The sequence below is a fragment of the Apium graveolens genome, chromosome 6, assembly GCF_009905375.1.
Source record: "Apium graveolens cultivar Ventura chromosome 6, ASM990537v1, whole genome shotgun sequence".
Lineage (NCBI taxonomy): Eukaryota > Viridiplantae > Streptophyta > Magnoliopsida > Apiales > Apiaceae > Apium > Apium graveolens.
In genome coordinates this window covers 220,200,022-220,219,417 of record NC_133652.1, presented here as the reverse complement: position 1 = coordinate 220,219,417, position 19,396 = coordinate 220,200,022, and the positions used below count along the sequence as shown (strand labels likewise).

The 19,396-nt window shown below is 35.2% G+C and overlaps 1 non-coding gene across 1 annotated transcript; it reads right to left on the bottom strand.

Moving 5' to 3' along the window:
* Positions 1–9,420: 9,420 nt before the first annotated feature.
* LOC141670049 (small nucleolar RNA R71) lies at positions 9,421–9,527 on the bottom strand. Its single transcript, XR_012554299.1, has one exon. It is a non-coding gene; the product is annotated as a small nucleolar RNA R71 (small nucleolar RNA).
* Between the last annotated feature and the right edge of the window lie 9,869 nt (positions 9,528–19,396).

Genomic DNA, 19,396 nt, shown 5'->3' with positions numbered 1-19,396 from the left:
TTGGTGCCAGGAAGAATTTAAGGGGTAGAAACTTTGTATTTAACTCTTACATTAAGAAAATAACATATGTGAGTGTAATTGTCCAACAATATGTTACATCAATAGTTCTATATCAGTTGTGCTACCTGTGTCCCAAACTCGAACATGGGATTTTTCCAGTCAGATTCTTTGACTAAGATGTGGACATTTCTATAAGGTCATATTAGATGAATTTAAGATGCAAAAAATTAAATCACAGAAATAAAGAAAAATGAGAAAAAGAAGACGCCCTTCATGGAATCAGGTTTTAATATATTTTCTTTATTTGTAGACTATCTAACCTATGATGAAATATTTTATTAGCATTTTATAATTTCATCAATGAAAAACACGTGCAGATAAGGTGACATATTTCTATAGTCTACACAAAAAATCTACATCAATATCTATGTATATCTCAAATATTTTGTAATTTCATCAAAATAACACATGCATATAATGATAAATAACCTGATAATTTTAACATCACGGAAGGTCCACATCAAATCCGCTTGTAGTCCTTCCCCGTCATTTGCCAAAACCTATAGTTGCACACCATATTGAAACAACTTAATCGGCTAAGACCCGATCAAACACTAAAAGTCACATAACAACGCAACACCACTTGAGTTATCTAAATTATTTTAAAGCCAGAGGTTGGGCTATATAATATAAGTATAAGATAGAAAACACTACTTCGTACGACTTCTTTCAATTGCAGCTTGTAAATAGAGGATTAAATGTTGCTTTTCCGCTTTTGAACTAATAAGGTTGCCATCTATATACTTAATGAATAGATGATAATGGCCCATAGGAATGTGATACTTGGACTAGAATTTCCCTACTTCCTTCTTCTTTAATTTGGCTTGAGTTATTTGCGGTCGGAAAGAAAGCTAGGTTGCTGAAATGTTCTGGGCCGAAGGGAATTTGAATCCTGTTGAATGGGCCGACATCATGACTGGATCGATCCATGTTGCTGCATCAAAAAATGAGGGAACGTTATCCGCATACTCGTGTAACGCCCCCAAATCAGGGGTCAGAAATATGGGTCATCACGCAATCCTTCAATCATGTGTAACCTGTATTAACTCAATAATCCAATAACTCTATATCACAGACCCCCAATCTCACACATACACACACACACACTAGTTATAGCCTTAGAAACGATCTACACAATGTAATTTTCTTTTATTACAACTTAAATGTACTTTTCAGGATCTTAAACAATTATTCGTAACCTCTACATGAAGTCACAATAATTACTACTAACATCTTATACCTATCTGAATACTCTGGTCCACCTGAGACGAAGCTACAAGGGTTTCTCCCCACGACTTTAAGCGACTAAGTCCCACACCAGCATACTGGTTATCTATTGTGTTGTGACATTAAAAAAATAAGAGTGAACAATGATGCTCATCCGTAATGTACAAAACAGTTGGAAAATATCTGTTAAAATAATACTTCGTCGTATCATATGATGATTTGAAAAATTGGTGGTTTACACCTTTTTCTCTTTAAATCAAATCAGATATTTTATATATACATCAAAATATCTTTACCATGATCTCGATAGTATTATATACTCAGGAGAATTAATCTCTTGTTATTAGACACCTCTTTTCAAAATAATATTTTCGATTGACTTATTAGTCTACAAATACCTTAATAGTAAACCCAGCACTAGGGGTGTGCATTCGGTTCGGTTAACCGAAAACCGAACCGAATAATAGAAATAATTTTGGTTCGGTTAACCAAATATGAAATTTCAGTTCGGTTTTTTGTAGTAAAATTTCTGAATTTTGGTTTTTCTGTATTTCAGTTATTAATCGCGGTTAACCAAAAAACTGAAATATATAACCGAATTTATAAAATATTTATATAAAAATTAATAATGTTAAGTTATACTGAATATTGAATATTGAATTGAAATGTTAATATTAACAAACCCCCGGAAAAACAGACCCTCCAATCCAATTGCTTTCGCCTCTCTCCATCAATTCAGAGAGTTAATCCCCTCGATTGAGAAGCAAGAAGAAGCCCCAACTTTAGGAGGTAAATCTACCGGACTCTACTCAATTTAATTGGAAAGGCAGTACAATGAAGTGTGAAGAGCACCAGAGAGGGGAGTATATAACTGCTAGCACTAGCAGAGAAGTATATTCTATAAAATTTTCATCACATACTTTGCAACATTTATGAAAGCTTATGATGCGTCTTCTACTTTTGGTTTCTGATTTGGTGACTGTGGTTGTAACCACTAATAAACTTAAATTTTAAAAATGTTTTTCTGTATATTCTGTAGTTTCTCAGTAATTTCGGTTTTAAAATTCGGTTTTTAGTAATAACCGTAAATTTAATTCCGGTTCGGTTACAAAACCGAATATATTTCGGTTCGGTTTTCGGTAACAATTTATTCCACAATTCGATTTCGGTTAACCGGAAAAATTTTTGGTTCAGTTTTAACCGAATGCACACCCCTACCTAGCATCTAGACTTTGGATACGGTATTGCATCTCAATTCTAATTGGAAGAATAAGATATTTACTAGAGCCACCGCATACGATGATCAGTCATAACACGGAAATCTGTAACATTTTCTACTAGTAGAAGGATAACTTCCTTACTCACGGTTATCACCCTGGCCGCATACAGGCTATGTGTCCCATTCTGGGTATACACACACTTCGTAGGTCCCTGAGTACACATGGTACTGTCTCTTACGGTAGTGGTAGTCTCTCCAGTACACGAAGTACTGATTCTCTACCCCTCCCTTGTCCTGGAAGAATCCTATCATATCCCGAGAACTTGAACCACATCGAAGTTCCCCAAGCATTTTGCTTGTTGATAGGCACAACTCATCTCGATTTTTTATATATATATGTACTTCCGAGAATTTTTGGAGGAAGCACTAAGGTAATGTGAGTTGACCATTGTCAACAGATAAGTATTTAGAGGGGATTTTCTTTTGAAGCTATAGTCAAAATATTTAATATATATTGAAATAATAATTTTCGAAGTTCAGATAATACCAAAATGATTTTCTGAAACTCAGAACATATTTTAAAATAAGATTTATGAATTTTAAACCATATAATATCATTAAATAAATATTAAATAAACAATTAACATTTATTAAAATAATTAACCTTAAACATCTATTTTAAAAGAATATTTGAAATAATATTCCCCAACTGATTTGTGTTTAAGTAAATAGATTAGATTTTAAGTAAATGTTAAATATTTAAAATTTATAAATAAGTATTCGTCTAAGAATACTTCTTCTTTTAATTAAATATTTAAAATAATATTTATCGTTTAAATATATAATATAAGTTGCGGGAACATGATCTTTGGAAATTGTTTACGTAAAAGTTCGAGTTACTCAGTACTTCATGAGGGGACATCGAGTCCCTCAGAATAAAATAGTTGCGGACTTTAATCGTCCAAAACATCTTCAGAATGATTCCCGGGTTTATACTTTATAAAAACTGACGGACTCTTGGTCTTACAATTGTATATCACACTCTACTATGGCGTTAAAATATTCCGCGATATATTCATCGTAATCTCAATCGTTATTGATACGTAAAAACTCGTATTTTAATATCATGGCAAACATGACATTTGTACAAAAATTATAAAACAATTTTCACAACACAACGATATATAGAACAGGGTTCGTAAACTTGCCTTGGTGCTAGGGAGTGCACGACCTCGGTTTCTAGGATGACAACCTATAACAAAGGTCACGTTCTAGGTTAGCACCCAACTAACGTCCCGGTTTAGCTATTAACTTCCGCAAACACGTAAATGTAACTAATTTCCTTTTTACCCATACTTGGCACTTAAATAATATCTTTACGAACTTAACGGGTTTTTTATCGCTCGTTCATTTTACAAGGTCCATCTCGAGTCTTAAGTGTACGCGTAAGAAAATGCGTGTCGAAGCATCCTTTTTATGCGTTTTCTCTTTGCGCGCTTTTCACTCGAACATTTTTATAAAATAGAATTTTTTTAAATTTTAACCGGATTCTTTTTAGGCCATTTTCCTTATTGTCTTAGCTAGTTTGTCCAACTTTTCCAAAGTCTTGGAATGTTTTTAAGGGTTCCAAAAACGTCCAACCCTTAGACCAATTTTTTGTAGTTTACTTTCGTGTAAGTGTTTTACTAAAACAGTCATATCTCCAGGGTCAAGGTGTGCGAAGTGTTCGACCACACGGGGCCCAAAAATTTAAAGGGCATAATTTTTTTATAGATGTATCTGTATATTTAATGTGTATATAATGTTCAAAATAAAATAAAACTTGGTACAATTTTTATTTTCCAAGGTAAAAAATGTAAAAATAGAGTAAAAGCTTAAAAATAGTAATTGTTAAATAATTTTAAATTATTATATTAAGAAAATTAAGAAAATACATTAATTTTAAAAAATTTAGAAACCATAAAATTTTAAAAATAAATTGATTAACAAAGTATGTAACAGGAATGCTAATTTTTTTAATAGTTTAGACAAATAATATTAAATCTTTCACTAGTTTTTTCCTTGATAACTTGTCTACTTATATTGTTTTTAAATAATTCAATTTTAAGGTGATTAACTTTTTTAAAATTATATATATATTTAATGTTTATATATTAAATGAAAATAGTTAATGCGAAAATTATATTATTATAACTAAATGATGTTTGTTATATTAATTTATATAAGTTTACGTCTAAAATAATTTTTATTTTGTTTATTTCTTTGTTTAAAATTATTATATCTTATTATTCATGTACTTGTAATATTTTAGTTCAATTTTTAGTTTATTTAAATTATGTTATAATTTTTTTTTATGTATTCTAAATATTTGATTTCTACCATTTTAGTTGATTTTTATTATTTTATATGCTTATGTTTGTTATAGGTTGTTGGAGCCTTTTTTTTAATCATGCACAAGGTACATGAAATCTCAGGTACGACTCTGCATATATCCTAAGTCGTAAATCGCCTTGACACGTTATTTATATGTACGTAAACTACAAATTAAGGGCTTCTTGACATGTCCACTGGATTTTACTTTACAGAAATTACATGGCTTAAACCTTCTGTCTAACCAGTTCATGTGCAATTAAACTCTCAAATTCATAACAACATCAACTCCTCAAGGTTTTCATCCCTCAAATCTCATACCAACACTCAAACTCACCAATATTAATCCATTAACATGTATTTCAGTTTATATTAATCAACATCCAAAATTCACATCTTCAAAATAAGCATTACTCATTAAGATTCCATCTTAAGTGTACAAAACTTTCAAGAACTTAACATAACAACACTCATCTCAACATTAATCACACAATTCATCCAAGAAATATTTAAAAGTAAGAGTTTATACCTTCGCGAGTACAAGGGATGCTAGAACTATTTTTTATAGTGCTTGTATGGATTGGATGATGCTTATAGTGGGTAGATCCTTCAAAACCTAAGCCAAGTTAACAAAGTTAAATATTCGGATTTACTATTCATCACTAACTTTAAGCAAGGATTTGACTATGCTATACTAATCCAATGGTCATGAAATTTTGAACGTACCTTGTACATGATAGGAGGAAGCTTTGGTTAAAATTTGGTGATTTTTGAATGCCTATAACTCGAGATATGAATTTTTTTTCTTAGTGGTTTCTGCTGGGCAGTTTCCATACATCTCTGCAAAGAACTGGAAAAATAAGGGTCTTACACTACTTAAATGGAAACGTCGTATGAGATAAGAAGTGTATATCGTATCAAGAACTTTCTAACGAGCTATAGAACATAATTTGTCAGTGAGAAATGAAGGAGATACATCCTTTCTAACTTCTGTTCTCAGTTTGGCCGGGTTGAAGAAAAAGAAAGAGAATTTAGCTTGCTTGCTAGTTTCTTCTTGAATAAGTGTTACAATCTTGAGTATAAGATCCTAGGATATGAAAATCTTGCCATATCTTTCTATCTTGGAAAATTTTTCAAAGCTAGGTTGCTAGCCAAGTACATCACTTACTATTCATGCTATTATTCACCATACTAGGTTACTATTCTTCTTAGCTAGGTCACTATTCTCCTTAGCTAGGTATTATGCCCCTTGGTTGATCACTATTTGATTTCCAATCCTTGGTTACATTCTTAATAATTTGTTTGCATGGCTTGATACATTTTATTTATTCGCTTACATATTCGCTTGGTCGTTTATTCATTTTCGTAATAAATCTTCGTAAGTGATTCACGGGGTAAATTCTTTCTTATAAATCCTTTATGCTTTGAAACCTTGTACTTGAATTTTTAATTTGTAGTATTCTAAATTCTTAATCGTAATGTGATTCTCGAATTCCTCAATAGTTCGTAAGATGAGGTCATTTTATGAAGTTCATTTTCTCCGATAACAGATGGCTTTTATATACACTTATTTGGGACATATAATCACAATATCAACTTGGAAAATAAATTTTAAATGCTTAACATAGTGTGGGCTAATAAGTTTTCCCCGCTCATAATGGTTACTATTCATCGAATGTTTTATAAAGTCACAAAAATATGGGAAATTATAGTCTTCCCCCTTAAAGGGACTCCATCCCGAAATCAATTCGAAACAGGCGGGGATACTTTGCTTGCCTGATAGACTCAAGTCCTCGTGTTGACTTTCCAGAATTTTATCTCTTCATAAAAACTCTTGCTCGTTCGATGAATAGGTGTCCGAGCGCTCGTTCCTTGCGATCCCTGATCTTCTATAATCTTACCCACATACGTTGGGCCTAGCTACAATCATATGTCTGACGTTGGATTTGGTTTGATTCTTAACATAGTCATGTGATTCCGAATATAAACTTGTCAACGATTTGGGGTCCAATAATCATTGTTCTTAACCTTTGTTAGGAATATGTTGTAGGCTTGATGATAATTTACCAAAATACCTTAGGAGATTTAATTTAGTGAATCTTGTAGTTTTCAACGGATAATTTTATTAGTAATCCATTGAGAGAGTAGCTTATAATTAAATAAGTCTTTCGTAGCACATTCCTGTGTAATGTAATGTCTTGAAGGATTAGAAGTTGTAGGATATTCTAAGTCAAGTTGACTACAAGAGTGATATGTAAAATAGGTTGGCTAAATGTATATATTAGATGCCTTGTAATTTTACATAAATGAAAATGAGTCAACTGCTATGGGAATACTTTCAACGGATGTTCTCCACAAGGCTTCGACGGATGACCCAAGTCACATTCAACGAATGATCCAATAAAATCTTGACGGACAATTCAACAGAGTCTCGACGGATGTCAAATTCAAATAAAAGTTGATAGTGACTTGATAGTCACATGGATTGATTATACAAAAAAGGAATGTGGCATCATGTAATCAGGATTATGAAGATAAGAAGTGATAAGTGGATTTTATATCTACTTGGAATGCTTCATATCGGTTTAAGTTGGTGTTTTGGACTCAAGTATTTGGTGTTTATGATGTGTTTTGTGTTGAGTCATTGCAGGGCACTAGTCAGAGGTGGAAATGCGCTTTTAAATGATTATATGTTGATAAGAGATCAAAGAAGGAGTCGTGGAAGTTTGTACGAAGGACGGAGCGCAAAAAGAAGAAAGCTGCAGAAATTCTATAGAAAGCAGGCGCACCCACGCCCAAAGGAGCGTGCCCGCGCCCCATTTGTCAGACACAAAGCGCGCCCGCGCCAACCAAATTTTGCAGAATCCTGATTTGATTATAATTTGGTTATTACGATAATCCAGGTCAACCAGGGCTATATATATAAAGAAAAGAAGATTTTTTTAAGAACAAGGAAGCCAGGGAGAACATAGAGAAGACCTAAAGCACACAAGACGGCTAAGGAGAAGAAGATTTAGTTTTCCCCTTTGTATTCTTCGATTTAGGCGATACTCTTGGATGCTTGTTTTTGATTTGTTCTAAACCCTAGTACTTCTATATTATCTCATAGTATTTTGAACTTATTTATTATCATGTTTTTATTGGAACCCATGGTGACGATGTGTTCGATCATGAACTAATCGTTGTCATGGGGTTCTAGCGGATTTATTTATGGATTTCAATAGTTAATTGTTCTAAATCGTTAGTGTGTGGTGATTTATGATTTCCTAGTATGGTTGTACTTATTCTTCTTAGATGCGTAGCTAACATCTAAGTCGTTTGTTAATCTTTATTGAAGTAAAAGTGGATATAGAGGTTTAGAAATTGCCATGCTAGCATAGGTTAATGTATGTTGTCATGCATGATTCGTAGTGTAATTTTAACCATCTTACGCTGCCCTATGTAATCTCAATAGATAAATTGCTCATCAAACCGTTATGTTTTCAAATCTTAAAGACATATAGGGTCTAAGCATAATTGGTGTTTGCTCAAATTCTATCTTATTTGTGGATGTTTAGTAGTAGGGTATACGTATATCGAAAGATAACATATACTAATTTCGTGTTATCTGATTAGTTGTCATCACCATCACATGCTAAGATTAAAGGCATAAACTCTGAATGAAGTTAGAATCCCATATTCTATCTCATATAAGTAAATCAGTTTTATTCTCTTAGTTAATGCATGCTAGTATAATCACTTTAGTTAGTTAATCAACTCAAAATTGATACTTGTCTTAGCAGTGAATAATAACCACACATTGTTGCATATGTGCATTTTCTGTTTAAACCAGTCTCTGTGGGAAAGAACTTAACTTAATCTTATACTACTTGTGATCGCGTACGCTTACGTGGTTTTGTACGAACAAGTTTTTGGCACCGCTGCCAGGGATCGGTGTTAAATTTAGTTTATGTACTTGTCATCAGTGGTCGTTAAAGTTCACTGACTCAGATTATTTTCTTACAAGGTTTACTTTGTTCGTGCATTTCAGGTACTCTAGAGAGCGTGTATGCGAACACATTCTCAATTATAAGGACAAACTAGACGAAGTTGAAGAAGAGGAAAAAGAAGTTTTTGAAGAAGTTGAAAAAGTTGAAGAAGAAGTTTTTGTTGCAATGGGAGAACCAATGACAGAAATGAAAGCATTGAAGGATTATTCTCAATCGAAAATCAATGACCTTTAGTCTAGCATTTTCAGACCATCCATTGTAGCTAATACCTTTGAAATCAAGCCTGACACGATTCAAATGGTATAGAATTCAGTCCAGTTTGGGGGTTCTCCAACGAAAGATCCCAATATGCACATTAGGGATTTCATTGAGATCTGTGACACCTTCAAATTCAACAATGTTTCTGAAGATGTTGTGAAACTGAGACTTTTCCCATTTTCTCTGAGGGATAAAGCTAAGATCTGGTTGCACTCTCTACCACCAGGTACTATTGCGACATGGGAGGATCTTGCTCAGAAATTTCTTACTAAATTCTTCCCTATGGAAAAGATGGCTGCAATCATGAATGCTTTTACTCAATTTGCAAAATAATCAGGTGAATCTCTATGTGAAGCTTGGGAGCGCTACAAGGAGATGCTTAAGAAGTGTCCTCATCATGGAATGCCTGACTGGATGGTGATAAATTGCTTTAATAATGGTTTGGGAACACAGTCAAGACATATGCTCGGTGCAGGATCAGGTGGAGCTTTATGGGCTAAGAGCTATGAGGAAGCTTATGAGCTAATTGAGATGATGGACGCTAATGAGTATCAGAATCCAACTCAGAGACTACCACAAAGCAAGGTAGCAGGAATTCTGGAGGTGGATATAGCTACGGCTATATCTGCTCAGCTAAAGGCGTTAACTATGAAAGTGGATTCTCTGGCTAACTATAGTGTTCATCAGATAATAGTGTTTATGAGCTTTGTGCAGGTTTGCATGCGACGGAGCAATGTGCTATATCTAGTGAATCAGCTTTGTTTATGAGCAACTTTCAGAGGTCGCAGCAACCAGTTCCTACCACTTATCATCCTAACAACCGCAACCATCCTAACTTCAGCTGGAGCAATAATCAGGGTGGTATGCAACAACCTTACCAGCAGTTTAGAAATAATCCTTTCAATTCTCCTGGTTTTCAGCAACAGTTTGCACCAAGGTAACAATTTCAGCCACAGGGAATGCAAGAACAAACTCATGAAGGTGCAGGTCCATCTTTGAATGAAAAATCTGAATTGGAGGAGTTGAGGCTGATGTGCAAAAGCCAAGCGGTTTTAATCAAAAATCTAGAGAATCAAATAGGGCAAATTGCCAATGCTTTATTGAACCGACCATAAGGAACTCTTCCTAGTGATACAGAAGCTAATCCAGGCAAGAGGGAAGTCAAGGAAGAGTTGAAGGCAATCACCTTGAGGTCTGGAAAGGTCGCTAGCCCTTAAAATCATCAAAATGAAGAATCTGAAAAATTCTCCAGAAGGTGGGCGCGCCCGCGCCCATATCAAGCGCGCCCGCGCCCTTGCCAGCTTCAGAAAATGCAATTCTTGAGGAAACAACTGATCAGAAGGGGGTTGAAGTGGAAACAAAGAAGACTTATACTGAAAACACTACTCCTGAGTAAAATACAGGAGATAAACAAGTCTATCCGCCTCCTCCATATCCTAAAAGACTTAAGAAGCAGAAGTTCGATAAACAATTTGCCAAGTTTCTGGAGGTTTTCAAGAAATTGCATATTAACATACCTTTTCCGAAAGCTTTAGAACAAATGCCGAGCTATGCTAAGTTCATGAAGGGTATTCTTTCTCGGAAGCTTAAACTTGAGGAGTTGGAAACCGTTGCTCTAACGGAAGAATGCAGTGCCGTGCTGCAACAAAAACTACCTCCTAAACTTAAAGATCCAGGAAGCTTCACGATACCATGCACTATCTTATCTTTTGACAAGTGCTTGTGTGACTTGGGAGCTAGCATCAATCTAATGCCATTATCTGTATTCAAGAAACTTGATCTGCCTGATCCAAAACCTATAAACATGTCCTTACAACTGGCTGATCGATCCATCACTTATCTGCGAGGTGTAGTGGAGGATGTATTGGTTAAGGTGGACAAACTTATCTTTCCTTCTGATTTTGTCATATGGGATTTTGAGGAAGATAAGAAGATTCCCATTATCTTGGGAAGACCATTTTTTAGCTACTGGACGAACTCTGATCCATGTGCAGAAGGGTGAGCTTACTATAAGGGTTCAGGATCAGGACGTTACCTTTAATGTCTTCAATGTAATGAAATTTCCTACTGATGAAGATGAGTGCTTTAAAGTAGAGTTGGTCAAATCTGTAGTAAATTCGGAGCTTGATCAATTGCTAAGGACTGACGCCTTAGAGAGAGCCTTAACAAGGGAATCTGATAGTGAAGATGAAGAAGGGGAAGAACAACTGCAATATTTGAATGCATCTTCGTGGAAAAGGAGATTGGACTTGCCATTCGATTCTCTTGGATTACCAGAGCTTAAAAATTCTCAGGAGCGTCTCAAACCATCTATTGAGGAAGCTCCCACACTTGAACTAAAAATACTGCCTGATCACTTGAGGTATGCATTTTTAGGTGATGCATCTACTTTGCCTGTTATTATCGTATCTGACCTTTCAGGTAGTGATGAAGACAAGCTCTTGTGAATTCTGAGAGAGTTTAAATCAGCAATTAGTTGGAATATAGTAGATATCAAGGGAATCAACCCTTCTTATTGCCAGCATAAAATTCTGCTTGAGGAAGGAAGTAAACCTACCATTGAACATCAGAGAAGACTCAATCCTATCATGAAAGAGGTGGTGAAGAAATAAATTCTTAAGTGGCCGGATACAGGGATCTTCTATCCTATTTCTGATAGTTCATGGGTGAGCCCACTGCAGTGTGTGCCTAAGAAAAGAGGCATTAAAGTTATTGATAGTGAAAAGAAGGAGCTCATTCCAACTCGGACAGTCACAAGATGGAGAGTATGCATGGATTATCGGAAGCTGAATAAAACCACCAGGAAGGATCACTTCCCTCTTCCATTCATTGATCAAATGCTTGACAAGTTGGCTGGCCATGAGTATTATTGTCTTCTGGATGGGTATTCGGGCTATAATCAGATTTGCATTGCCCTAAAAGATCAAGAGAATACCACTTTTACTTGTCATTTTGGCACTTTCACTTTTCGTCGAGTTTCTTTCGGACTTTGTGGTGCACCTGCTACTTTTCAGAGATGCATGATGGCCATATTCTCAGACATGATTGGTACTAATGTGGATGTATTCATGGATGACTTTTCTGTGTTCGGGACATCTTATGATGAGTGTTTGCATAATCTTGGCTTGGTGCATAAAAGATGCGTTGAGACCAATCTGATGCTCAACTGGGAAAAATGTCACTTCATGGTGCAACAGGGTATCATTCTTGGGCACAAGGTATCTAACAAAGGTCTTGAAGTGGATAAGATCAATGTGGGGGTTATTGAAAATCTTCCTCCACCAATCTCAATTAAAGGAATCCGTAGTTTTCTTGGCCATGCGGGTTTTTATTGGTGATTTATCAAAGACTTCTCCAAAATCTCTAAACCCTTGTGCAATCTGTTGGAGAAGTATGTTACCTGATACCTTGGGCACAAGGTATCTAGCAAAGGTCTTGAAGTGGATAAGGCCAATGTGGGGGTTATTGAAAATCTTCCTCCATCAATCTCAATTAAAGGAATCCGCAGTTTTCTTGGCCATGCGGGTTTTTATCGGTGATTTATCAAAGACTTCTCCGAAATCTTTAAACCCTTGTGCAATCTGTTGGAGAAGTATGTTACCTTCAAATTTGATGAATAATGCTTGGCTGCTTTCGAGAGTTTGAAAAAGAGTTTGACTACAACACCTGTTATTACTGCACCTGATTGGAATGAGCCCTTCGAGATGATGTGTGATGCTAGTGATTTTGCAGTTAGAGCTGTTCTTGGCCAAAGAGTTTGACTGCAACACCTGTTATTACTGCACCTGATTGGAATGAGCCCTTCGAGATGATGTGTGATGCTAGTGATTTTGCATTTAGAGCTGTTCTTGGCCAGAGAAAGAAGAACATTTTTTATGTGGTTTACTATGCTAGTAAAACCTTTAATGGTGCTCAGCTGAATTACAGTACTACAGAGAAGGAGCTTTTGGCAATTGTCTACGATTTTGAGAAATTTCGATCTTATTTGCTTGGGATAAAAGTGATGGTTTACACTGATCATACTGCTATTCGATATCTGGTCTCGAAGAAAGGTTCAAAATCTCGATTGATTCGATGGATTTTCTTGTTACAGGAATTCGAGCTGAAACAGAAAATTCGGTAGCGGATCATCTCTCACATTTGGAAGATCAAAGCAAAGCTTCACATGATAAGACGTTGATTAATGAATCTTTTCCAGATGAGCAACTTTTGGGGGTGCAAGAAGAAGAACCATGGTTTGCAGATATTGTGAACTATCTTGTGAGTAATGTTATTCCCCCAGAACTCTCTAATGCTCAAAGGAAGAAGTTTCTACATAAGGTGAAGTGGTATCGATGAGATGAGCCGTTCTTGTTTAGACATGGGGCATATAAGATTATCAGGAGGTGCATTCCGTATAGTGAGACGGAGGGTATCTTGCGAGACTATCATTTACTGTGTATCGTGGCCATTATGGCAGAGTAAGAAGACAGCTGCCCGTATCCTTCAAGCGGGATTTTTCTGGCCTACTTTGTTTAAAGATGCTCATCAGTTCATGTTGAGATGTGATCGCTGCCAACGAGTTGGAAATATGTCCAAGAGAGATGAGATGCCTCTCAATGTGCTTCTCGAAGTTGAGATTTTCGATGTTTGGGGAATGGACTTCATGGGGCCATTTGTCTCATCATGCAATAATCAATATATTCTTTTGGCGGTGGATTATGTGTCTAAATGGGTTGAGGTTAAAGCTTTGCCAACCAATGATGCTAAGGTGGTGATCAATTTTCTTCATAAGCAGATATTCACACGTTTCGATACTCCAAGGGTCATAATTAGTGATGAGGGATCGCATTTCTGCAATCGCAAATTTACTGTATTAATGGAAAGATATCATGTGAATCATCGTGTGGCCACAACTTATCATCCTCAAACTAATGGGCAAGCTGAAGTCTCTAATCGAGAGATCAAGCGAATCTAGGAGAAGATTGTGAGTCCGTCAAGGAAAGATTGGTCTTTAAAGCTAAATGAAGTTGTTTGGGCCTAGAAAACAACATTCAAGACTCCTCTAGGCATGTCTCCTTTCCAGTTGGTATATAGTAAGGCGTGTCATTTACCTGTAGAGCTAGAACATAAAGCATATTGGGCTTTGAAGAAGCTGAATCTTGACATGGAAGCTGCTGGAGAAAAGAGAATATTCCAATTTAATGAACTCGATGAATTTCGTCTACAAACTTATGAAAACAACAAGTTATACAAGGAGAAGGTCAAGAAATGGCATGATAAGAGGTTAGTGCATAAGACATTTGTGCCTGGTCAGCAAGTTCTATTATTCAACTCTCGTCTCCAACTTCTTCCAGGAAAGCTTAAGTCACGGTGGTTAGGTCCGTTCATTATCAAAACTGTGTTTCCACATGAAGCTGTGGAAATTTTTGATAAGCATCCGAACCAAGCGTTCAAAGTAAATGGTCAGAGGTTGAAGCATTATTATGGGGATACGGAAAATCATGAGGTGGTGAGCGCCGTTCTTGCGACAACTTGATTTCGAAGTTTCACGTCAAGCTAAAGACGTAAAACAAGCGCTTCGTGGGAGGCAACCCATGAATTTGTTGTATATTTTCTGAAGAAAAAAAATAAAAAAAAATCAAAAACTGAAATTTTTTCCAGAAGTGCGGCGTGCCCGCACTCTACACGGCGCGCCCGCGCGAGGTCCCTGGTAAAGAAAAAAAAAGAGTGAAAAAAATAGAAAATCAGATTAACCAAAGCCCAAACCCGAATTCTACCCTAATTCTAACCCTATTTCTACACCCTAAACAACTCCCTACCTCTCCTATCTCTATCCTATATATATATATCTACATACATATAAACACATCTCCTATACCCACAAACCCTAGCCTCTCCTACATACAATATTTATACCCAAATCACTATCACTTGTGATTATGGCACCCAAAAGAGCACGAACCACTGGGAGTAGTAGCACCCATCCCTCGTCTACCGAGGATTCTAGTGTGGGTGGCATGTAGAACAGATTTACTTCATCGGAGGATAAGTTGATGTCTAAGCCGATTGCTAAGGAGATGGGACTTTTACCCACGGTTAAGGATGGTAAGCTGTTGGAGATGATTGTTGAGAAGGGTTGGAAGACTTTCTATGAGACACCCGATGCGGTTCGGATGAGCATTATACTTGAATTTTACGCAAATACTAAGGAGGACAAGAATGGGTATTCTGTTGTTTGTGGATTGACTGTTGATTATCATCCGGCTGCTATTCGTTGGGTTATAAATCAACCTGCGAGGTGTAGGACTGCTAATGATTGGGTGCAGAAGACTAGGGAGGATTTGGAATTGGATTACATTTTAGCAGAATTGTGTGTTCCAGGCACGGAGTGGAAGTACAAAGAAAACACCACTGAGCCGCTTACTTTTCCTACTTCATGTATGAACAGGTATGCTAGGGCTTGGAACCTGTTTGTGTGTGCTAATATCATGCCATCTTCACATTCACACGAGGTTACTGTGGATCGGGCTATTATGCTGTGGGGGATTTTGAATGAAGAATATGTCGATCTCGGCTGTAACGCCCTCCAAATCCGGGGTATAGATCTGGGTGTTACTTACTAATTACCAAACCTATATTATAATTAAACAGGTATATATATATATAATCCCCTTTTATACAACTAACCGAGATCTTTTTAGGTTAAAGTATGAAAACAAGAACAACACTCTACTTTTATTACAAACCAAATTTAAAATCTCACAAAACTCTCTTTATTACAAACCATTGTCTAAACAAGTTTTGAACTAACTTCACTTTTATTCAAACACACACCATATCTATCTTAACTACACCTGCTCAGGTAACTCAAAGCTTTCTTCCTAAATCGAGATCAGCACTTTTGGTATTAGAGGGTCCTGCTGCTTGACTCGTTTATTTACCACGCGAGTCTTGATAGGTTTCATTTTCCTTCTTAACTGAAAATAATAAGGTGAATAACAACAAGAAAGGGGGTGAGCTATAAGTTGCTCAACAAGTCCACAATATATAAGTAGTGTTATAATAAACTAAATGAACCCATAATTTGGTTACATATGCAAAGATATAATCTCGCAAGAAGAGAACAAAGGCCATTATCGGCGAGTATCAATAAACTAAACTGGACATAAGTTCGCATTTATATCCTGCTGATCAGCCAGGATATAGTACAGATCCATACCTTAATGTATAGATTCATTCGGGTACCCAAGCTCTACGGTCCAACACAAGGATCCGGTTAATTCCTTGTCCTTAGGATCAAGTGTAAACCTGATCCTAATCGTCACCATCCAGTCCATAGATGAGCAACCAGAATGATCAGTATGCTTTGATGTATCCAACATCGGAATATATCAGGATATATGTATATATGTAAACTATTGAAATATGAATAGAGGATTCAACGAATTAGGAGAAATCAGGAATTGAAATGAGATATAAACAAAGGAATAATAATTATGTATCAGTGTTTGTGAACAGGAGTTATCAGTGTGTAACTATGATAAGAATCTGAAAGCAATTCACTATTCTGAATTTAGAATAGGTGAAACTTGCCTTTCACGCGATCTACCACAAATATATCACCTTCCACTATCACCGGCTTGATCCGCCTTGTTGGCTTCGTCTCTATCAAAGAAATAGGCTTATTTAGTCAACTCGTATCTCAATCGCGTCTCAAACCGACTTCACATAACCCTTATCGTCTACCGTACGCGTATAATTGACTCGTATAACAATTAATAACAATTAGGACTCGATTAACCACATAATTCAAATAGCACATAAGTCACATAGTCATCCTAGTTTTAAAATAATTTTTAGAATCGAAATCGACTCACTATTCTTATCTCTAAACAATATCTGTCTCGTTTCCTATTTTTCAGAATTTATTGGACTCATCTTTATAAGTAATAGGGCTTATAAGTAAATAAATATCGAAAGTCGACTCGTTTCTAAATGAAATTAGGATTTAAAACTACCTTTCATAAAAACAGATCATTTTTCTGAGTCGAAGGGCTTTCGTTTAGCTTAAATTAGATAAACGGTTCAATCATTGTTCGATAAATAAGAATAAATCAATTTCTTATTCAATATAATTAATCAATCAAAATAATTGAACCTCAAAAATATTTTTAAATAATTATTTTGGAAAAATTAGAATTAAAAATGATTTTTCCATAATTTTTGGAATTAAAATAAATTTATTATGAATTATTGAAAATAATTTGATTAATTATCCGAATAATTAATCATTTTAATATAAATAATAAATAAATAAATAAGAAATAATTAAATAAATAATTAATTTTGAATTTTAGAAAATATTTCAAAATTATTTATAATATAAATCAATTAATTAAATAATTAAATAATCAATTTATAAAATAAATAAAACTAATTTTTATAATTAATAAAAATAAAAATTCATAAACATTTGTCAGAGATGAAACTTTTGACAAATTAGATCAAACACGGGTCAAACAGAAGGGTCAAACGGGCCAAAATCCGGGTTGTGAAGAACACGCCGGATTTTGCCCAGAAAACGGCCACCGGAAAACTTTCCAGCCAGCCTAATTTAGGCCAAAATTGACATCGTTTGGTCTGTTTCTTGACTGGAATGATTGCAAATCACTTCAACATCACGAACACATCTTTCAATCACTGAAATCATCCCTGAATCCCAACCTCCGATCAAACCGACATAAACTCCGGCCAACACCCGATTTTCTTCATTTGTACATAAAAATTTGATTTTAATAGCTCAAATCAAAGCCTAGAACCTCTACAATCTAAGCCCTAACATCTCAGTAACCAAAAATCATTCAAACTCAAAAACAATCTAATCAAAATTAAGTATAAACCCTAGAAATCGAAATATCATTTCAAGCAATCGTTCGTTAAATTAATTGATGCAAATCGATCAGAAACAATCTTATAAAGCTATTTATAACATCAATTTCAACAGATAACCCTAGAATCAAAAAGTACCAATTTGAACATAAACCCTAGAAATTGAAAAATAATGAATTAAAACATGAAATTGATATCAGAAACAGAAAGTACAGATCAAAACCTTTGATTTGAGTACTTGAACGACTTGATTTGGTGCAGAAATCAGATCAAAATCACGGTTTGATTGCACGACCCGGATTCAAAACCGGACCCGGAAAATAGAGAATTTCCAGATTTTTCAGAATTTTTAAAAATTTAATTATAATTAATTAATAAAAATTAGGGCTATTTATAGTAGGTAAAATAATACTCCTAATTAAAATTAAGGCCCTAATTATACATCTAATAAAATTAGTTGGCCCCTAATTTATAATTTTTGAGTATTAATTTCTAATTTTTAAATATTTAATATATACAATATATATGCCAAAAATTCCCAAAAATTGTGAATAATTCAAAAATACAAAGAAATGATAAATTTGAAAGTCCTATAATTTTATAAAAATAAAAATGTGATTTTTGTGGGGTTTTAACACCCGAAGGGGCCCGAAAAAGTCAATTTTCACGAAACGAGAAAATTTGTAAAATATTTAGATGTTTAGAATAACGCGATGGTAAAAGCCATTCTAGTAAAAATAAGGCCAATTATATTATTTTAAATATCAACTATTAAAACATTGTTCGGGTCGTATAACTTTTGATACAAAAGCTTTAAACACGAAATAAAATATCCGATAAATATCCAGAAAATACCCTGACGATACAGAACACACGTAGCACATAGAAGTTAGTGTTTTATGACTAATTACACATAATTGACACAATAAAACACATAATTTATCTTTATTACGATATAATACAAGCGTAATTTCCCAGTCGTTGCATCCTTCCCCCTTAATAGGATTCTGTCCTCAGAATCTCGCTAAGAAAATAACTGGGGATATGTTATGTGGCATTTATGTCCACTTAGAATGCTATTTAAAGGCTTGAATTGGTGTTTTGTACTCAAGTTACTTGTATTTTTGATGTGTTTTATAGTGTTTTTGCATTTCAGGCATATAACAGGAATCTAGGTGATTTAGTATTGTTTTGATGCTAAAATGGTGTTAGGAATGTGTCAAGGAGATTGCTCATGCAAAGAGCATCTCAAACCAGCAAAAGAAGAAGGCAATTTCAGTTTTTCCAGAGAGTCAGCGCGCCCGCGCCAGAAAGCAGGAAGACAGCGCGCCCGCGCTGATGTAGCACGCGGCCGCGCCGTGTCGGGATAATAAAATTCTGATTCTACTACAATTCTGTTTCC